Consider the following 24,194-nt stretch of genomic DNA (forward strand, 5'->3'; position numbering starts at 1 on the left):
GAAGCATGCAAAATAGATTTTAGGGGTTTGAGTCTGTTTTTGGGAAGACCAGTAAGGAGGGAATTGCAATAGTCAATGCGGGAGATGATTAGTGCATGAATTAAGGTTTTAGCAGTGTCTTGTGTGAGATATGTGCGGATTCTGGAAATGTTCTTTAGATGTATGTAACATGATTTAGATATAGAGTCAATGTGGGGAACAAAGGATAGGCGTGAATCAAGGATTACACCTAGGCAGCGAGCTTGTGGGGTGGGATTTATGGTCATGTTATCAACAGAGATAGAAATGTCAGGTATGCTCTTGTTGGCGGGTGGGAATATTATTAACTCTGTTTTAGAAAGATTAAGTTTGAGTTGACGAGAGGACATCCAAGATGAAATGGCAGAAAGACAGTCAGTTACACGGGACAACACAGATGTCGAGATATCAGGAGAGGATAGATAGATTTGGGTATCATCCGCATAGAGATGATACTGAAAGCCAAAGGAACTTATTAGATTTCCAAGAGAAGCGGTATAGATAGAGAACAGCAGAGGACCTAGCACCGAGCCTTGTGGTACTCCAACTGATAGGGGAAGCGGAGCAGAGGTGGCTCCAGAGAAATTAACAGTGAAAGAGCGATTAGAGAGGTAAGATGAGAACCAGGATAGAACTGTGTCTTGAAGACCTAGGGATTGCAGCGTTTGTATGAGAAGAGAGTGGTCAACGGTGTCAAATGCAGCCGAGAGATCAAGGAGAATTAGGAGAGAGTAATGGCGTTCAGTCTTAGCAGTGATCAGATCATTAACAACCTTGGTCAGCGCAGTCTCTGTGGAGTGTTGAGAACGAAAGCCAGACTGAAGAGGATCCAACAGGTTGTTTGCGGAAAGAAAGCGTGTGAGGCGAGTGTAGGCAAGTCTCTCTAGAAGCTTGGAGGGGCAAGGGAGCTGAGAGATGGGACGGTAATTTGAGAGAGAGTTTGGGTCAGAGTTTTGTTTTTTTAGAATAGGAGTAATCACTGCATGCTTGTATAGTGATGGAAAGATGCCAGTAGAGAGTGAGAGATTACAGATTTGAGTTAGAGGTGAAATGAGCACAGAAGACAGGGATCTACCAATTTGCGAGGGAATAGGATCAAGAGGACAGGAGGTAGAGTAGGAAGATAAGAAGAGCGTAGAAATTTCCTCTTCATTTGTGGGGTCAAATGAAGAAAGGGTGTCAGAGGGTAGAGGGAAGGAAATGAGCTGATGGCTTGTTGAGGAAGAGGATACCATTTCTAGTCTGATCTTGTCAATCTTGTCCTTGAAGTAGGAAGCAAGATCCTGAGCACTGATAGTAGATGGAGGGTTCGGGGTGGGAGGATTGAGAAGATGATTAAATGTATTGAAAAGGCGTTTGGGGTTAGAAGCCTGAGCATAGATAAGAGATTGAAAGTATGTTTGTTTTGCAGTGTCCAGAGCATTTCGATAGGAGTGGTAGACAGAAGTATATGTAAAGAAGTCATTAGAGCTTCGAGATTTACGCCAGTGACGTTCTGCTTTACGGGACAGTTTTTGAAGATTTCGTGTTGCTTTGGTGTGCCACGGTTGACATCGAAGTCGACGTGTAGTATGAAGTGTCGCTGGAGCCACTTGATCAAGGGCCGTTGCTAAGGTTAGGTGAAAATGAGGTACTGCCATCTCAGGGGATGAGAATGTAGAGATAGGGGAGAGAAGGTGTTGGAGAGAGGTGGAAAATTGTTGAAGATTAATAGAATTCAGATTTCTACGAGTATGAGGAGGCTTGGTTGAGTTAGACAGTAGAGAGGTTAGAGAGGTTAGAGCAGTGGGGGTGAGAGTGTAGCTGATAAGGTGATGATCCGAGAGGGGGAAGGGTGTATTAATAAGATTAGAAACTGAGCATAGTCTAGAGAAAACAAGATCAAGGCAGTGGCCATCCTTATGAGTAGATGATTCAATCCACTGGGAGAGGTCAAGTGAGGATGTTAGAGAGAGTAGTTTGGAAGCAGCTTTGGAAGGTGGGTTATCAATGGGGATGTTGAAGTCACCCATGATGATGCAGAGAAATCCTCAATAAATTGTTGGTGTGCTCCAGGGGGACGATAGATCACCGCAACACGTAGGGAGAATGGATTAAAAATGCGAATAGCATGTACTTCAAAAGATGTGAACGTGAGTGATGGGACATTTGGTAGAACTGTGTATGTGCACTGTGGGGAGAGAAGTAGTCCAACCCCACCTCCTTGTCTGCCTTCAGGTCTGGAGGTGTGGGTGAGATGGAGGCCACCATGTGAAAGTGCTGCAGGTGAGGCAGTGTCTGATTGCATGAGCCATGTTTCTGTTATTGCCAGAAGGTTGAGGTTTTTTGAGAGGAAGAGATCATGAACGGAGGTAAGTTTGTTACAAACAGAGCGTGCATTCCAAAGGGCACATTTAAAGGACTTGGGAAGAGAGGGGAGACAGGTGATGTGTTTGAGGTTTGCTATAGAACGGTAGTGTTCTGATGTATGTGTGTGTGAGGAGTGTGGGGGACCTGGATTAGGTGATATATCACCAGCTAATAGAAGCAGAGTGAGCGAAAGATAGGCAAGGGGATTGTAAGATGTGTGGCTTTTTATTTTCTGGCGACAGGTGGAGGCTGTACTTGTTAGAGATAATAAATAGGACAACAGTTCATGGGTGTTAAATAGAGGTGAGTGGAGTAATGCAGGTGCAATATGAACAAATTTGTGTGTTGGTGGAGGGGTGAAAAATGACACAGTCCTAAAGATCATGCCATGAAATGAGACTAAGAAAAGCAATTTGTGAAACATTGTGATAAAAGGGGTAAAAGCAAAAAGCAAGGGTATTTTAAGAATAGGGGAGTGTCAGAGGACAAACATTGGACTACATTTGACTTGATTTTACTCCCAGCAATAAGCAACATCTGCCACAGCCTATTTCTGCACTACTTGTCTATTTATATGGAATACTGCTAAGAGGTAATTCTTAAAATACCCTTGCTTTTTGCTTTTACCCCTTTTATCACAATGTTTCACAAATTGGTCCACTTATCAGTCAAAATCAAATCAATCCTTGAATATGAATTATGGACTGCTGAGTGGTAGGTATATTCCCTAGCACCTGGAGAATTGACCCACTATAGATCATAAAGATCATACTCTAACAGTAACTTGGGAAAGACCAGGGAAGGGCCAACTACAGCTCTTGCATTAGATAAACTGGAGGTCTGAGATTTGTTTTAGGATCTAGCGTTAAGTTGAAGTCTCCCAAAATGATTAGATGACCCTGTCTTACACTCTCAACTTCCTCAAGCACTGATTTAATAAAGCGTACTGTAAGGTGATAGATTGTATCATTTGAGCAAAAAATGGGGGGGGTGGTGAAGGAGGGGGAAAGGGAAAATAAAAAAAGAGGGAAAAAAACAGAACTAGCCTGAAAATGAAGCCAAAGTATTTGCTACAGCGAGGAGGTAGTGGCAAAGTAGGTAACTAGTAGCCGCCCATTTGACAACCCGTTATACGAGGAGTATATGGCAAATATTCTTCACTAACATTACTTGGTAAGTCATAATAGGGTTGAAAACTAAGTAAAACAGACGAAGTACAATTATGGAGAATCAACCATTAACATGAAAATATGAGAGTATAACCTTTAAGCAAGACCTAAACATAAGAAAGAATATATGGTGAACAAAGTATGGTGAACAATGAACATCCAAACATTATATTACAAAATGTCCTGCCCTCATCCGTGAATGAAGTCTGGGCACCGGGACCCCGGACCCAAATCCAAAGGGACTGTCGAAGTCGTATAATTGGATGAACGACAGTATATTGGTTGATATTGTTTTATTGGTCGATTGCACTCAGTATGCCACGCTACACGTGGCATATTGCGATCGCACTGTAAAATACGCACGTACACACTCGCATTACAACATTTAGTTATTTATATAATTCATATTCATATTGGTTCTGTAAACAGTCATTTATGAGCAGATAGTATTTAGTTTATTATTAGTTTATATAATATGATTATATGTACACTTTAGTGTTATTTAAGGTTCAGGTTATAAGAAAGGTGTCATGTCTAGTATCATATTAAACTCCTTTTCACCAGCAGCTGTCCGGTTGCATTCGGCGAAGAGATCGCACATTGCATACTCTAGTTATTGATGTTAGGGAATAAACCTTTAATATGATACTGACCATTAAATGCTAATAGACCAATTGTAACTGGAGATTCAGGCGGGAAGAACAGAGCTCATCCCCTGGAGAGATGACCCCACCTTTTGGATTCCTTAGATTGAACCAGCCTATGACCTGTTTACCCTGGACCCATGTGAAGTCTGGACCTATAGAAACAAGCCACGTCATCTCTGTTGTTCACTCTGTAACGCTGACTGTATATATATTCATAGCTGCAACCCCACTAGCCTCAGTCTACTCTGATCACAGTATTCACAGTACTACTGTCCACTGGTGCCCTTGTTAGCGCAGCGGTATGGCTAGAAGGAATATTAAAGACTATGCGCTCACCTCCTGATGTTGCAGGAGCTGCAATCAGGGCTAGGGATCCCTCCCTAGTAATAACCTAAACAAAGCAAAACCTAATGCGCTCACTGACTCACGATATCTAAAATAATAATAAACTGAGTAAATATGTGGGATCTGGTAAATATATTTATATCAAGGCGGGTTAAAGGCAACAATTTTTTATTATTTGTTATTCCCTATAATGGTAACTACCATGTAAATACCTGTACATAAAACACATCCTATGGATAATGATACATTATTATAAAATTTTTAAAAAACATTAAACAATGGTTAATATACATATAATTCTGACATGTATATATTATTAAAATACTGGCTCAACACTCACTGATGAACCAGATATTACCATAAATGAATATAAATTTAACACTTAAATTGGCTGACAGAATGATAAAACAATAAAGTGCAATTAATGGATATATATATATATGGCAGTCCCAGTAGTGTAATAGTTGGAGAGTTGTTCCAGACACACAGCTGAACGAACTGTCAGTATGTGTATCCGACTGGCTCCACGTGGAATTGATATCGATACTTGCGTTTTGCTGTGCAGTGTTCAGTATTAGATCAGTCCCAAAGTGTCCTGCTGCGTGGTTATAGGAGTTGTTAGTGTTCAGATGCTAAAGCGCTCACAATAGCGGGTGATCAGTCCCGCTATTGATAAGAGGTGGTGACAAAAGCAAGCGTGGAACACGCTTCCAGTTCTAACTTCCGGGTGCGAGGTCACATCCGGAATATCCTATTGGCCAATAGATTGGTGTAGGAGGAGTCCCAACGCGTTTCGTCTGATAGACTTTTTCAAGGGAGATGATTCCAAGAGTGGTGGATGTTTATTTATACGGCTCTCAGTCGTTTTACTTGTCACTGATTGGCTGACCGCATTGTCAATCTATAAGTTGCATGGAGTGTGCTGATGCACTAACTGCGGTAATCCGCTTGTCACTTAATCTGTGGAGCCATGGTGCAGAAATACTAGCATAGATTCATAGGATTTTCCTTAGCATACATGTCTTGATGAAATAGGATGCATAGATGTTAATTTGAAGTATATGTTAATTGCACAATATGATTAAAGGTAATAAGTACATTTTATGAATATCTGTTAAATGGTTGGAAAAGTAATGATTCCAAAATTATTAATATCACATATTTACCACATATATACACGTAATAATAACACATATATATATACACATGCATGCATCCAAGAATGAATTGCAGGTTTTCAATTCAGGTGTGTATTAATGATAAATGCAAGAAAACAGTGGTGAGCCAAAGTGGATGCATATTGAGTGCACAAAGTATGAGATGACTATTTACTATATAGAGCACAACCTGGTGAATATTTCGTAATTTTTCCTGATATATTACATATGGTGGCATCCATATTCTTGTCATGCTAATTGGTGATCAATTATGTAGCCACCCAACCAATGGGACCAGAGCGGGCAAATGGGAGAAAACCAATGAAGGCGAGTCCTACTGTACTAGGTGTTCTCGGGTAGTCTCCTATCCCGTTACTTACCTAGCTCCGCCTTGCTTGGCTTCCAAGTTCGGATGGATTTGGGCATGGCCAGGGTGGTATGGCCGTAGGTCTCAAGCCATCATGTATCTCCAAATGTAACAGCTCCAGGCCATCGGCAAGGTGGCACCCAAAAGACACCAGTATTCGGAAATTATTACAGACTCAGGTCTCAATGCAAGTATCGATATCAATTCCACGTGGAGCCAGTCGGATACACATACTGACAGTTCGTTCAGCTGTGTGTCTGGAACAACTCTCCAACTATTACACTACTGGGACTGCCATATATATATATATCCATTAATTGCACTTTATTGTTTTATCATTCTGTCAGCCAATTTAAGTGTTAAATTTATATTCATTTATGGTAATATCTGGTTCATCAGTGAGTGTTGAGCCAGTATTTTAATAATATATACATGTCAGAATTATATGTATATTAACCATTGTTTAATGTTTTTTAAAATTTTTATAATAATGTATCATTATCCATAGGATGTGTTTTATGTACAGGTATTTACATGGTAGTTACCATTATAGGGAATAACAAATAATAAAAAATTGTTGCCTTTAACCCGCCTTGATATAAATATATTTACCAGATCCCACATATTTACTCAGTTTATTATTATTTTAGATATCGTGAGTCAGTGAGCGCATTAGGTTTTGCTTTGTTTAGGTTATTACTAGGGAGGGATCCCTAGCCCTGATTGCAGCTCCTGCAACATCAGGAGGTGAGCGCATAGTCTTTAATATTCCTTCTAGCCATTGCTTTATATCCATTAGACTTGCTGCTCCCACCTGGATTGCAACACATTGTACCATGTCTAATCAATATAGAGACCCTTTGGGTTTAAGAAACACACGTAATCACACATCCAGTGTAGTCTTCCCGGCAACACTTCAATCTAATACGCCCGACACTCAAGGGAATAATTACTGTCTCCGATTACTTGAATTTGAACAGCTATTACATAAAGAGATACGCACCTGGTGGGACATTCACAGTTTAGAGAAATATTTATCTGAAAATATTATACCTAGGGGTCTCAAACTTAAAAAAATACCATCTTGCTACAACGATGACTCCACCTTTTTGAATGGATGGCAATCTATTCTCAATGATTGCTCAAATAGGCTCGTCTCTTTACTTATCACACAACATCAACAACATCTCAATGAAATTGAGAACAAAATTAATTCCATAGATCTAGAATTGAGTCCCTTTAACAATGAACCAGTATACAATGACCTCTTGAAACTAATGAAAAATAGACTGGAACATAAAGAAAAAGAAATCGTACGCATCAAAAAATCCAAATACATTCGGGATAAATTTGGGTTGAAACGCAAGTCTGGGATTAAATCCCAAGCAAAAAACATGAGACCGAATTGTCCAAACACCAGTATATCCAATACAGGCAAACATCTTAAATTCACTAGAAAAGTAACATATCAATCACAAGAACCATCATCCAATCCCCGTAAAATATATCACAAATTAGGATTAACATATCAACAGTATATGAAATTGATCCATCAAGGATCTAATCCTTCACTGACGGTAGATCAACACAATGACACAATTAACACTTTAGATGAAACGTCACACTCATCATACAGTGAGTCTAGTATTGAATATCAGAACCTAGCCAAAAAATCTTTTGGAATCGGTTGGCAGCACAATCTTACCATACATACTGAATCCCCCACCAATAAACAGGACTCAATCATGTCACCTGTAGGTACAAAAATAGATCAAAGGTCAAAATTCCCCTTACTTAACACTAGTATGACACTATACTCCACTCCTCTCAGCAGACCAAGTGAACCCAACACCCCTCCCCTAGACTCCCCCGTTTCAGAAGTGGAATCCCAGAACCCTATCTCACAACTAAGTCATTTTTTAGGTCTGGGACCGAGATTCACAGAGAGATATTTACCAACAAGACCCCATCCCCTCAAAAGAAAGGTAAAAGAACTAGAAGAGGATGCAGGGGAGGGCACATCCTCCCACCACCTCTTATCGATAGAAACACCATTACACCAATAGGCATATTCAACCTTAGTAGCTACAAACTGTCTAATGATGAGACTAGTGTTCTAAACAAAGGGCTAAAATTTGCCCCAACCAACAGATTGAACAAATTTGAGACATATATTGATGTACATAAATTCATTAGGAAATTAACATTAAAACGTTTTTTTCAAAAGACACCTTTAGAAAGAACAACACACCAGACGCTAGATTTAGGATTATATAAACACACCAACCTTAAACCTCCCTCTCATTTTTACCCAAAACAGACAAAAAGCCATGAAATAATTACATATGAAACCATGGTGTTAGCAGATTTGGAGAAAATAGATACACGAAAACATCGCCCACAGGTTAATTTAAACAAAAATGAAATGGCAGCTCTCAATCAATTAAAAAAATTGGAACAAATCGTAATCAAGCCCGCTGACAAAGGGGGGGGCATTGTCCTTTTGAACAGGGTAGACTACATAAATGAAATCAATAGGCTTCTATCTGATTGTAAAACTTACAAAAAATTGGATCAGAACCCCACTGATGTATATGCACAAGAATTGACATCCATCCTTAAACACGGACTGGAATTGGGCATCATTAATTTAAATGAATACCAATACATACACAACCCACATCTAATAATCCCAGTAATATATTACCTTCCAAAAATTCACAAAAACATCACTAATCCACCTGGCAGACCAATCATTTCAGGCATAGGCTCCATTTCAGCCAATTTATCCCATTACATAGATACATTTCTTCAACCCTATGTTGGGAAACAGAAAGCATATCTAAAGGACACCACCCATGTATTGCAGCTTTTGAGAAACATCACATGGACACCTGAGTATTGGTTAGTGACGTGCGACGTATCATCATTATATACAGTAATCAAACACAACCTGGGACTCTCCAGCATCAGACATTTTCTAGAACATGACCCTTCCCTTAACAAGAATCAAATTGAATTCATTCTCACTAATATTCATTTCATTCTTACTCATAATTATTTTTGGTTTCATAATCAATACTACCTTCAGCTAGAAGGGACAGCAATGGGCACCAGGTTCGCGCCCAGCTATGCTAATCTGTATATGAGTTATTGGGAGGACCGTCATATATGGTCCAACAACAACTGGGCGGCGAACCTGGTGCTCTGGAAAAGATATATTGATGACGTGCTCTTTATTTGGAAGGGTCCCGAAACAGATTTAGTCCAATTTCTTGGCAAGATCAACAATAACGAATATGGCCTTCAGTTTACAGCCCATTACAGTCAACTATCAATCGAATTTCTAGATCTCGAAATAATCATCCGGAATGGTCAGTTAACCACCCGTACATTTAGAAAATCAGTTGATGTAAACAGTTTCATTCTTTCCAACAGTAATCATCATCCTAACTGGCTGAAAAGTATTCCCTTCAGCCAGTTTACACGTATACGCCGGAATTGTACAAATATGAGTGATTACATCACACAGGGCAATATTATGAAACAACAGTTCGTTGAAAAACATTATAACGGCCAATTAGTTGAGGAAGCTTATCTGAAAGTGAAAGATAGGGATAGGGACACCCTCTTGAAGAACAAGAATATACCAGATTTAGAGGATCATAGATCCCTACACACCAATTCCCAAACACCTATATATTTTGTATCCAATTATTCAGGAGATGCCATTCATATACGGAAAATTCTGAAAAAACATTGGCACATCTTGAAACAGGATACAATATTAGGGCCAATACTTCCGAATCACCCACATCTGGTTTTCAAAAAAGCCCCGGACATCAAAAAATCGGTGACATCCAATTATGTCCCCGTTAATGTCAATCCCACAGATTCCAACTGGCTCAGTAACAAAACTCCAACAAGGGGTTTCTATTATTGTGGTACATGCTCAAATTGCAGAAGTTTAAAATGTAGGAGCACCAAACCCATTCTTAACTACTTGTCCACCTCCAATGGGAAAACTTTTGAAATTAAAGAATTCATCACGTGCATCAATGTTGTTTATCTGCTACAATGCCAATGCGGCAAACAATATATTGGTAGAACCATCAGAACACTGAAAACCAGAATCAGAGAACATCTAAGAAATATCAAGATAGGATTCGAAAACCATCACCTTTCCAGCCACTATAAACACATCCACAACTGTAACCACTTAGGCACCATTTTTTTCGGCATCAAGAAAGTAACTAGAAATTGGAGAGGAGGAAATATAATAACAAAACTGAACAAGGAAGAATCCAAAGCTATTTATTACCACAAAACCCTGACTCCTAATGGACTTAATGTAGAACTAGACCTTACCTTGCATTGAGACCTGAGTCTGTAATAATTTCCGAATACTGGTGTCTTTTGGGTGCCACCTTGCCGATGGCCTGGAGCTGTTACATTTGGAGATACATGATGGCTTGAGACCTACGGCCATACCACCCTGGCCATGCCCAAATCCATCCGAACTTGGAAGCCAAGCAAGGCGGAGCTAGGTAAGTAACGGGATAGGAGACTACCCGAGAACACCTAGTACAGTAGGACTCGCCTTCATTGGTTTTCTCCCATTTGCCCGCTCTGGTCCCATTGGTTGGGTGGCTACATAATTGATCACCAATTAGCATGACAAGAATATGGATGCCACCATATGTAATATATCAGGAAAAATTACGAAATATTCACCAGGTTGTGCTCTATATAGTAAATAGTCATCTCATACTTTGTGCACTCAATATGCATCCACTTTGGCTCACCACTGTTTTCTTGCATTTATCATTAATACACACCTGAATTGAAAACCTGCAATTCATTCTTGGATGCATGCATGTGTATATATATATGTGTTATTATTACGTGTATATATGTGGTAAATATGTGATATTAATAATTTTGGAATCATTACTTTTCCAACCATTTAACAGATATTCATAAAATGTACTTATTACCTTTAATCATATTGTGCAATTAACATATACTTCAAATTAACATCTATGCATCCTATTTCATCAAGACATGTATGCTAAGGAAAATCCTATGAATCTATGCTAGTATTTCTGCACCATGGCTCCACAGATTAAGTGACAAGCGGATTACCGCAGTTAGTGCATCAGCACACTCCATGCAACTTATAGATTGACAATGCGGTCAGCCAATCAGTGACAAGTAAAACGACTGAGAGCCGTATAAATAAACATCCACCACTCTTGGAATCATCTCCCTTGAAAAAGTCTATCAGACGAAACGCGTTGGGACTCCTCCTACACCAATCTATTGGCCAATAGGATATTCCGGATGTGACCTCGCACCCGGAAGTTAGAACTGGAAGCGTGTTCCACGCTTGCTTTTGTCACCACCTCTTATCAATAGCGGGACTGATCACCCGCTATTGTGAGCGCTTTAGCATCTGAACACTAACAACTCCTATAACCACGCAGCAGGACACTTTGGGACTGATCTAATACTGAACACTGCACAGCAAAACGCAAGTATCGATATCAATTCCACGTGGAGCCAGTCGGATACACATACTGACAGTTCGTTCAGCTGTGTGTCTGGAACAACTCTCCAACTATTACACTACTGGGACTGCCATATATATATATCCATTAATTGCACTTTATTGTTTTATCATTCTGTCAGCCAATTTAAGTGTTAAATTTATATTCATTTATGGTAATATCTGGTTCATCAGTGAGTGTTGATCCAGTATTTTAATAATATATACATGTCAGAATTATATGTATATTAACCATTGTTTAATGTTTTTTAAAATTTTTATAATAATGTATCATTATCCATAGGATGTGTTTTATGTACAGGTATTTACATGGTAGTTACCATTATAGGGAATAACAAATAATAAAAAATTGTTGCCTTTAACCCGCCTTGATATAAATATATTTACCAGATCCCACATATTTACTCAGTTTATTATTATTTTAGATATCGTGAGTCAGTGAGCGCATTAGGTTTTGCTTTGTTTAGCGCAGCGGTATGTATGTATCTTTTGGTATTGGCTGTACTGTACTGTATCTTAATATAATAATGTATTGAATTGTTAACTATTTATATCTGCTAAAATAAATCACTTTGTGCGTTGGAAACACAACACAATCGCCTATGCAATGCTTATTTGAAAACGATAGAATTATTTTAATAATTTGGGGGCTCGAAGGTGAGGTTACGTTATCGGCAGGTATGCAACGCTTACGGTTTTCGGTTCCTCAACAAAGGGTGGATTGACGGACGTGTCTCATGCGGGAAGGAAGGCAATGTGTTCAAGACCTGTGGTTCACTTTGTGCTGCGAAACCGAATGTCCGTTGTTGCATAGTCTGAAGGTATGCTAATTTGAATCTAGGGACAAGAAATAAAAATGTTTCTTTTTATTGTCGTTTTGCGTTTTAAAGGGTATGTGTACTTCCTGCATTGAGTATGTGTACTTCCGGTATTGTTGCCACGTGTGTAAACAGTCATGATCATAGTCTGTTATCTATGCATAGTGTAATCACTTGCTAAAATCTCTGAAAAGATAGTGCCATTGTTTGGGAAATTTATTTTCTGTACAGTAAACAAAGGTTATGTGTGTGTATGTGAATGTTATTTATACATAAAGGCAAAAGTATACTGGTAACGGAATATAGGTTTTTGTTCGTGCGCTCAATACTAATCACGACGCTTAGTGATAAATAGTAAGTCTGCATCCTGTCCGCACAACAGCAGTTCTCAATGGGAAGGCAGACAGAGATGGTATAAATTCTCTTTGAGCGGTGCGATTTGACCGCATGGTAAGGCCGTGGTTGAATATTGAGAGGGCAGCGGGGAATTGTTGAAAATTGATAGCGCTTTGGTTCAGTTGTGTCTGACGGGGCATGGTAAAAAAGGTGACCTGACAACAAAGGTTCTGTTCTAGGGGTGAGCAGGATATAAAGAAACCTTTGTGTGAGTGGTGTTCTGTTCTAACAAAGAGCAGGTGATAAAGAGACACCACAGAGTATGCCTAGCAGGTATACTCGAAGCAAAAATAATAGGTTTTCGCGGCATTCCCAATAGTAATCGCACAGCTTACCGATAGTTAGTATCCGGAAGCGGTGCGATCGGACCGCATGGTTGATTTAGTGCAGCCGTGATTGCGACTTGGAAGATTTGGGAGGATATACGCTGCAACCACTGATATTCTTGATTGATATCGGTTGCTAACAGTGGTAAAGTACTCAAACTAGGAAAGGCATTGATATTTTTAAGGGGACGTACCTGTTGACATCGTCCAGGGTCAAGAAGTCATGGCCAGTTGTGTGCTGCCTAATGAATGGCCGGTTTGGTCGGCAAAGCATGTTATCTAATATATATAAGCCTAGCAGCGTGTGTTAGTGTGTGTGGAAATAACTTTTCTCAGAAAGGGCTCATCCAATTAACCTGTAATTTGGTATACTGACATTATTTGACAAAAAAATTATAATAGTGAAGTCGGTTAACTTCCATCATCCCCCCCTTCCCCCCGTGGGAGGGGTAGTAAAGGCTAAATTTACCAGTTGAGGGCTCAAACTCTTTACAGCGTGAGTATTTACCAGAGCCTGTGTTTTATCATGGACAATTGTATGTCGCATTTTCACGAGTACGGAGAAGCAGTGATGTGAAAGTGCAGGTTATGAATACTGCCCTTCAAGGAAGACTGATTGAGCACAGCGATAAGGTGTTTAGCAGAAACGTTGTGTATTGAGAGGTTTTAGAACAGTAAGACAATGGAGATTAAGGATGTGGCGATGAAGATGAAGGATGAGGTGGTGACATGTGGACAAAACCATGTTAAAAAAGGGCGCTTACGTCGGGAAGTAACACTCTTCCCCTGAGGAGGCCTGGCCTAGCCCCAAATGCATGACAAGAACCTTTTTAACACCTTAAGTAGCTTGATTTGACTAGAATGCATGAGTATCATGCATGGGTTAACTTGTGTATAATAAATACGGTGCGTATGCAACGGCAAACTGCGACAAATGGGTCAAGATGACCCGGGAGTGTGTGAAACCTTTCCCAAACATAGGTAGTTTTGACTCAGAGGTGTTAAATAATGTTAGAGATAAAGTGCGGTTGATTAAATCAACAAAAACGAGAATTGAACATGATGACTGTTTAAAATTGTGGCAACAAGAAGGGTACACGTGGCAAGGGAACGCGTGCTTAGCGGAAGTAGGCGTGGCGCAAATCACGCGCACAACGGAAGTGAGCGGTGCAAAGCGTGGAGAACTGAGCGCATGCGCGCCCTCGCAGCCAAATGCGATTGAGGTGACAGGTACAGCCAATACCAAAAATTTTAAAAATGTAATGAGTAAGTTGTATGATGTCTTAAGTAATGTTTTAGAGGAAGAAGATGTGCCCACAGTCATTTTTAGCCATTGCCCATGCCAGTAACATACACGGACAAGGAAAGGGAATGGTTCCACCAGCAGGGGCAGCGGCTGAAATTGGTGAGAATAATGTAAAGGTTATCAAAGGGGGAGACATTGATTGTACTACAACAGCGATTCCAGCAACTAGTTCAGAACATAATGATTTGGTAGGCTTATATCCTGTCCGCACAACAGCAGTTCCCAATGGGAAAGCAGACAGAGATGGTGTAGTTCCCATGAAACAGGTAGCAATGTATTTTCCATGGACTAAGACGGAACTATTTACAATTATGTCTGATTTCCCTGATCCTAGAAAAGATTTGGCCAAGTGTCAGAAATTTATTAGACATTTAGATAATGCACATGAGCCTACTAATAAAGATTGGCAAGTGTTGTTTAGAGCTTGTCTTCCTCTCGATACTGATATACAAAAGTTCATTAAGGATTGTATGTTGGAGAAGGATAAACCCTTAACTGAGGATGACAATCAGGATAATATTGGACGTATAATCACAAAGTTGGCCATATATTTTCCAGTGACAGTGGAATGGGGCAAAATATTCACCATCAAACAAAAAGGTAATGAGATTACAACTGATTATTTTTCTAGGGCTCTAGTGGCCATGATTAAGTACACAGGAATATCAGATATAAGGGTAAATCCACATCATAGGGAGGTAGCTGTTGCAGTACTAATGGTCGGCCTCCGGGAGGATCTAAGGACCTGGATACAAACCTCTTTTCCTAATTGGAGAGGCCTCACGGTAAATGAAAAAGAGCATGCTGTAGAACATGATAAAAATATATGTAAAAAGGAAAAAGCACAGACTGATAGGTTAATGATGTTGGGTATCCAGGCGTTAGAAAAATTACATTCACAACCTCAGAATTATAAAAACCACTATAAGGGACGAAAGAAACAGAAATCTTTGAAGTGTTTTAACTGTCTTAAGAAGGGACGTTTGAGGAAAGATTGTAAAGAAAATATTAGGGCACAAGCTAGGAAATTAGGACCAGAGACGGCAAATAATAATTTGTGGTAAGTATTAATGTGCAAGTTTAGAGGGAAAAAAAACTGATTTAAAAAGTAATATTTGTTGATTTTGCTTGTTTGTTTTATGTTGTCACATGCTTGTTTTCCTAATCGCTGGCTGAGGGGAAAAAATGGAAATGTTTGTTTTGTTTGCTGTTTTAAGATAACTATCTTGTTTTTCTTCTTACAGATAAAGGGTACACAAAAGAAATATAGACTTGGTGTTTAAAGGGGTGGGATAGAGAAATAGAAGAATTACTCTTAAAAGACTAATTAACAATAGACCATTGAAACACTCTTTGTTTTAGGCTGCAGTGACTCATGATAATTTGTTTGGCTGAGAATCATTATGCAAAAATGAAGTATGTACATACTTTGCTCCAAAATATCGTTTTATGCATCTCAGATGAGTCATCAAGAGTTAATTTTTACATTTCTCTATCATAAGTTAGGAAAGTCCGTTGAAAAAATATGTAGTTAATGTGATACCGAGTTCTTAATGAACAAATGACGGACGACACTGGATTGCACGGTTGACGTAAGACCCCCTAGTCAAGTATGGGGAGGGGTCATAGTTTAGCAAATAGCTAAGGGGATTAGTGGAATGAATACAGCCATTTTCCCATAGAGTCCAATCCAGCTGTCATTTTTGTTGTAAAATCTCCCTTTCTGCATGTAAACCCTTGTATTCAAATCTTTGTATTCCTATTCATGGCTTTCTTATTTCTCATTTTTTTTACATCTATGCTAGTATCTCTCTCTCTCTCTCTCCCCCCTCTGGTAGAGATAAAAAAAAAAAAAAAAAAAGACACAGTGTCATCAATGGGGCTAAGACATATTTTTTACATAAGACAAATTCAGGGATACACACACTAGATTGACATGAGTTACAGAAACAGTCAGGGGTTTTGTTTTCCTGTGTATAGAAGCTGCTCATTTTAAGCAGAAAGGTTCTGTTGTGGAAATACGATTCATGTTTTATAGATTGCATATCTTTTTAGTTTTTTTGTTTTTTGTTTTTCGTTTTTGGTGGTTCGTGCCTCCTGTACAAAAATGTGCCTTTTATATGTATGCACAAAGGGTGGGGACAGGAGATTGCTGGAGGTTAGGCATACAGATATGCATCTCTGTGTAGAACATTGGAGTAGGATTTTTGCCACAAGATACGACATAATGTGAAACCCTAGAAAATTTAGAATTTTCGTGTTTTATATTTTTTTTCACTGTTAGACAGACATGTACTGGATACTGTTATATTTGAAGAAAGTGTTATAGAAATAGACCCCTTTGTCTTTCTCACATGGTCAAGTAGCTGAATGTGAGGTACTGAGAATGGCATGTGAGTTGGTAGAGGGAAAATCGATTGATATACATTGGTCTTCAGCATCTTTCTAGTCTAGGGGGCGATGTTGAGTTGACCGAATAATCTTTTTATAGCAATACCAGCACATGATTAGGACACTACATAGAGGACTTTATACAGTGACACAGTTACCAACTGAAGTAGCTGCTAGTAAAGTCCACATTTACACACATGACCATACATGGCTGGCACACCAGGTCGAATATAGTTGTCAAATAGACAGCAGGGTTTTATGTGACAGCTAACAAATCTATGTTTTGTTTTGTTTTTCGTTGTATTGTTTTAGTTTTAAAACGTGCACACACACACACATCCACGCATACACATATTGGTTAATATATGAAGATTTGTGTTACCTGAAAAATTAACTGTATGGAAGGTGAAGAGATGTGGTGAGGAGTCTGGTGGACTCTGGAGAGATGGACAGGGTAGACCAGTAGCTCCCAGAGTGTATCTTCCAGACCCAGCGGAGGCAGCACATGGTTTGGCTCAGCTGGGTACAGAAGGTATGTGCAAGCTGGTAAGAGTATATTGGGGTGCACCAGATATTTCGTCTCAAGCTAGTAGGACGGCAACGTCCTATCTTGATTAAGAGAATGACAGGAAAATGATACCAATAGAGCCATCCCATATTCCTCCTGCAGATGGGGTTTTCTCCAGGTAAAACAAATACACGTCATCCAATTACCATCATGCAGGATCCTCAAGTATACACTGGTGTACCAATTAAATATGTCTGGGTAAAGGTGTATTGAAATGTGTCTAATAATTTATTATTATGTCATACTCAAAGCTTTTGTTATTCAATGGGAAAGCCCTAGAGTTATAATAGGTGATAGGGGTATTCATGTTATTGATAATAAATGTATAACGTATGAGTAGTGGTAACAAATTACATGCTTTCGATTAGCCACAAACCAGTGTGAACATAAAGTAACGGTACTAGGTAGAATGAATTGAATAGAATAAGAGTTGGAACTTGATTGAAGGGACTGAGCTTCGGCCTCTAGTCCTTCCCCGCTACCAAAAGATCACTCCTGGGCAGCCTCTTAACCTGTCGATTTTTGAGATGTTCTTGACCCCTCTTGAGATGAGATTGTAACTGAGAGGCTAGTTTAGACCTTGAGAGGGAAGGTAAATAGTGAGACAGCAACTGAGAACGTCCAAAACACTGTTTCCTGAAAAGTCACACTAACTGTCAGGATGTTGGATCGGGAGAGTAAGTTGTGGAACAGTAATTTCTTAGGCTCAGATTATTTGACAGACAGGTACCAGGTGTAGGCTACCAGCATCACGGCTTCAAGGGTAGCAGACACACACTGGTGCCCATTCCACCCACTGCAGAGGAGCCAACACTCAGAGAAGGGTCCAAGGGCACTCATGAATCTGTTCTGGAAGGCCTCAAATGCAATTAGTAGCACTTGAGCCAAAGGCTAAGACAGCTGTCCATCATGAAGTTGTAGTTTTTCCTGTTCTATGTTTCTTTCATTTCGTTCTCTTCTCGGGACGGTCAATTCTTTTAATTATTGGCAGGTGACAGAGGCTGGTTCAGGTAAGGATGTTGAGGCGTTGGGGATGAAGGAGAAGTTAGTAGCATAATCGGTCCAGCCAATTACTCTATTCAATTCAGAGGTAAAGGAAAATTTGGAAACCTTGGAGCTTGGAGAAAGTGCGAGGGGCTATTGTCTGAGTAGCATTACGTCCGTAAGTACGTTGACCCCATAATTAAAAAAGAGGTACACCCAGCGATGCCAGTCCAGTAATATTCAGACTTGAGCAGGCATCCTTGAGAATGATTATCATTCTTGGGAGGGTAAGGTTTTAGACCAAACAAAGTGCTGGGCGTGCTCTCACGTGCCTATCAAGTAGGACTAGTTCTCTTCCCACTAAATATTCTTGAGGTACCCGAATTATGGGTGGGGGGTCACTAGGGGAAAAGTACAACACCTAGGTCCCTAAATCTGGAGTCTCCCAATAGTTTACAACCCGATCACTGTGAAAACCTGAGTATTGGGAGACTGGGAAGAACGAGCAGACAGTAGCCCGCCCACAAGTGTTGATGAAAAGAACTGATGACATTACTAGAAATGTGTATATTAACGCAAGCTGAAGGAGATTGTATATGGCATTTATTGGTAGACATAGGTTGAGGCTATTGATGAACATGAAGTGTTTAAATGTATTCTGAGCTTAAAGACATGCGTTGACCAAATTAACCTGTTAAACCTGAAGAACTGTAGTAGAGTATTCTGTATAACTGATACATGTTCTATTGTACTTTGTACCTTTCCAAATAATGTATTACGTGTTTTATTGCACCCTTGAAGGGCATACAAAAGGTTATCTCTAAGCTCCAGAAGTGTACGGTCTATAGTAAAAGAAGAAATCGTTTTGAGGATTAAGACTCTCTCTTATGATAACTTGTTTAGAGCTACAAACAGCATGGTCATACACCAAGGGGGACTTGCATTACATAGCAATGAAACGTGGTACTGAGATCCTGCATATAACATCTTTAAGATGATAGTTTAGTATACTATCAAAGGGTGGACTGTCGAAGTCGTATAATTGGATGAACAAAATTATATTGGTTGATATTGTTTTATTAGTCGATTGCACTCAGTATGCCACACTACACATGGCATATTGCGATCGCACGGTAAAATACACACGTACACACTCGCATTACAACATTTTATTTATTTATGTAATTCATATTCATATTGGTTCCGTTACACAGTCATTTATGAGCAGATTGTATTTAGTTTATTATTAGTTTATATAATATGATTATATGTACACTTTAGTGTTATTTAAGGTTCAGGTTATAAGAAAGGTGTCATGTCTAGTATCATATTAAACCCCTTTTTCACCAGCAGCTGTCCGGTGCATTTGGCGAAGAGATCGCACATTGCATACTCTAGTTATTGATGTTAGGGAATAAACCTTTAATATGATACTGACCATTAAATGCTAATAGACCAATTGTAATTGGAGATTCAGGCGGGAAGAACAGAGCTCATCCCCTGGAGAGATGACCCCCACCTTTGGATTCCTTGGATTGAACCAGCCTATGACTTGTTTACCCTGGACCCATGTGAAGTCTGGACCTATAGAAACAAGCCACGTCATCTCTATTGTTCACTCTGTAACACTGACTGTATATATAATCATAGCTGCAACCCCACTAGCCTCAGTCTACTCTGATCACAGTATTCAAGGGTGAACTACTGTCCACTGGTGCCCTTGTTAGCGTAGCACAGCGGTATGTATGTATCTTTTGGTATTGGCTGTACAGTACTGTATCTTAATATAATAATGTATTGAATTGTTAACTATTTACAGCTGCTAAAATAAATCACTTTGGGCGTTGGAAACACAACACAATCGCCTGTGCAGTGCTTATTTGAAAACGATAGAATTACTTTAATAGGACTATGGGAGGCGGTACCCAGAAACAACCCACACCGAGGAAGATTATGTGTAAGCAACCTACATATAGAACATATAACATATTAACATGTACTACCTGAAATATGGCAACACAGCCTATATTGTGAATGTAACACATAAGAAGTAGGTATACTCATCTAGTCACAGATGGGGCATTGACAGACTTAAAAAGCTACTTTCTAGTCCTTCTGTACTTGGGACCATTCCGTACGAGGAGGCGATTTCCGAATAGCTGAGCCTGATGAAGAAGGGGATTGCCATTCCTCCAACAACTTAGTACCGTCTTCTAATGATGAAATGTAGATCCATCACTGTGAATCAGCAGTTTGATTGGAAAGCCTCAACGATATGGAATGGCATTGGCCTATAAGAGTGTTACGATTGGTTGTAAAGAACGCCTTTTGCTGATAGTCGTCAGAGAGAGGTCCTGGAACAATTTTAAATCGCTAAGTGTTGACGTGTTGTCTTCATTCCGTGCAGCTCGAAGAATAGCCTCCTTGGTTGTAAAGAAGTGGACTCGCAAGAGAGTGTCCCTTGGTTGATTGCCTACCGATGATCGCAGTCGGGGCAAGCGATGGATGCGATCAATCAGGTGGTCTTTATCTTCTGCTGAAGGCAATATTTTCCTAAACAAGGATATAACGTGGTTCTGAAGATCAGGATTCAAAACGGACTTTGTGATACCTCTTGTTTTAATGTTCCTACGCAAGCAGTCCTCTAGGTCAGTCGCCTTGTCTTTCCAGAAGGAAACTTCACTTTGTAGTTGGTCATGAGATGTGCGCAGTTCATTATGTGAAGCTATCAACTCCTCCATTTTAGACTCAAGGTGGTTTGTGCGGCCCCCCCAGCTCTGCGATGTCCGTTCTTATTCCACCCAAAGCCGCCCGTAGGTCACCAGAGAGGCCCTTTTTCAGAGCAGATAGCATCTGGTGCAAAGTGCGGGCGGTGAGTGGAGCATCCAGCTCGACCTCTGAGTCAGCAGAAGATGAAGGCGTAGAGGGTAGAGGGGAAGCAGCCTCTGGGGACACTACCTTTTGAGACCGGTCCAAATCGGATGAGGAAGATCCAGTCTTAGGAGCTTTTGGTTGAAAACGGATTGGAGGCACCAAAGTGGTGGGCTTATTCTTCCTAGTAGGCATAATGACAAGCAGGTCAACTTTAACAGATAAGCAGGATAGAGGATCGCCCCCGAGCTGAGCAACTGTGGAAGCTAGGATAATCACATGTATTGTCACATAAGCGGCGGATCCAGCTTTACAAATCAGGCATGCTCCATATGGGATGAAGCACAAGCAGGTTGCGTGCTGATGTCTCTCAGCACAGGGCAGCAGCAACCAGATCCGGAGATCCCCCAGCGGGGCCACAATTCTCCACCCAAACAACCGGGCAATGATTCCACGTTTGCTCCTTTTGGTGTCTGGGACCCCAGTCAGTGCAGCACAACAGTCCCTTCGTGACACTCTTTCAGTCGGTTAGTTCATATATGTTATAGCAGTTTTTTTTTTCTTTGTTTTTTTTGTTTATTTTTGTTTATTCCCCTTTGTTATTACAGCAGTAATCGACTCAGAGCCAGTCCAGCACAAACTTTCCCGAGGGAGCCCCAACCAGAAGTTCGGCGCCGAAAACCGTAAGTCAGCCTGGTGCGTCGTTAGCTGTACTCGAGACCACAGGTGAGGAACCGGAATAAGGCTGCAGGTGTCGAAAGCTCCCGACCACTGTCCAGATGGGGCCAAGACAAGGTAAGGCCTCAGGTTGAATCCAGGGGGAGGACTCAGAGCGAAGTGTGAGGGAGCGGGCCCCGATGTGGAAGCCCCAGAGGGTCTCAGTAAGGGCCAAGTAGAGGCAGGGGGTGCCGTATCACTCTTCCCGTGGCTGCACCTCACTTTGGCGACCTTGTGGTTAGGGATCTGGGCAAAGCACCTCCAAACGAGTGATCCGCTGGAGGCTCCCCAAACGGGCAATCTATTTTAGAGAGATATTTGCCCTCGATGTAGAGAACTCTTCAAGGGAGCGTCCATTCACTTCCTCTACCAAACCATGCCCCATACTATAGTATTTTTAAAAATGACCTTTCCCCTCTCCGCACTCAAACTTTTTTTTTTAAGAGACCTTCTCATAGTGACTGCAAGCAGAAAGTTTTGAAGTCTCATTTAGAGGTGAACATGTGGTAATATTTGGGGTGTAGGTATACACATTTCCATACTGCACAAGCACATCAAAGTCTGTCCATATCTAGAGTTGTGCATATCTTAGACTGGGTACACACTACAATGTTTTCAGGCGACTATCAGGCCAATCAAACGATAAACGACCATTTGGCCCGATAACGCATCAGTGTGTACTCTGCAACGCTGAACAATTGTCGTTCCAAAGCACATTGTATCATTTAATTTGATTTTTAAACCGGACAAAAAATGTAATTTAATGATGAAACTATGTTGTTCCAATTCTGCAGTGTGTATGCACTCATGACCAACAGTGTCCATAGATCTCTATGGAGTGTACAGAGTCACAGTCTTTTCAGTTGATGGTTATGAGAGATGAAGAGCAGGTAAATCGTGTAAAATGTGTTTAGTGTGTACACATGAATCGGGTGGAACTCACTATAACGATACTCACTTCATCAAAACTGTTTAGCGCAACATAAAAAATCCGAAGGCTAATAGGGCGACATAGGAAAAATACTGACTTGCCATCACACAGACATACCACACTTTCGACCATTGTACAATAATATTCCACTACAGCAAAGGACGACAGTTGAAATTTTCGGTTTTAAAGCTGCAATGCATGGATCCGGCCCAGTATAATTTAATTTAAGGGTTAGGGTGAGAATTAGGATTTACGTCACGATCAAGTGCTGGGTCCGTGCATTACCGCTTTGAAACCACAAAATGTCACAGTCGCGTGTTGAACTGATGTCAATATCAGCTTTCGACCTTTGCTGTAGTCGCTATTTATTGTATACAGGTCGGAAATGTGGCGTGTCTATGTGATGGTAAGTCAGTATTTCTCTCATGTTGCCTTGTTAGTCTTCAGATTTTTTATGTTGCGCTAAAAAGTGGCTGTGAATTGAGTATTGGAAAATACTACCGCACCCCATGAATTGGCATGCTGTTTTGGAGTTGGACGTATAAATAGATACATGTTACTGAACATACATACGTAAATATAATTTTTTTTTTGTGGCAGAATCCTTAGGTGTACATTTGGAGTGCAAAACATGTCAGACTCTAAGCAAAACTTTTGGTGATCATTTCTATGTGTATCACACTTTTACCAAATAACAGCAATAATTTATCCCCCTCCCCCTTATCAGTTTCCACATTCATACTGCATTTTTTTTTGTTTTTGAAAAATCATATGTCTTTGTACTTTTCCCAGACATTATGAATGAACTATTGAAAATTGCAAATACTTGCAAGTCCAGGACAAGTGTAAAACTAGTACAGGTGTTAAAGGACTCTCAATGCATTTTAAAGAAATTAAAAAATAACCCTTGGGGATAATGGGACCATCCCTGAGTAAAAGGCTTGTTTACAATATGCTCTCAAACTCCACCATTATAGCTTTAGGTTTGTTATCAACATTTGGCCAGAATCTGAACTGATTGGCTAGCGCTCTAATTACATTAACCAAACTCTGAACAGTCAGCTGGAAGCATAATTGAACTTTTATTAAAGCTGTTGTTGATTTTGCAGGTGGACCATCACTCCCATGGAAATCAATTTAATTTACCATCTTTTTTTTATTTAATTATAGTATATCTCTACAGTGATTGACTTTCATATACCGATTAAGTACATTAGCATTGGCCATAGTAACCCACCCACTGCAATCTAGTCTAGTCTTGAATA

The 24,194-nt window shown here is 40.1% G+C and overlaps 1 protein-coding gene across 1 annotated transcript in view; it reads left to right on the forward strand.

The window, feature by feature from the left end:
* RPRD1A (regulation of nuclear pre-mRNA domain containing 1A) overlaps nucleotides 1-24,194 on the forward strand; it is a 136,617-nt gene that overhangs the window by 44,721 nt on the left and 67,702 nt on the right. The window lies entirely within an intron of this gene.

This window comes from Mixophyes fleayi, unplaced genomic scaffold (assembly GCF_038048845.1).
Source record: "Mixophyes fleayi isolate aMixFle1 unplaced genomic scaffold, aMixFle1.hap1 Scaffold_122, whole genome shotgun sequence".
In the NCBI taxonomy this organism is placed as follows: domain Eukaryota; kingdom Metazoa; phylum Chordata; class Amphibia; order Anura; family Limnodynastidae; genus Mixophyes; species Mixophyes fleayi.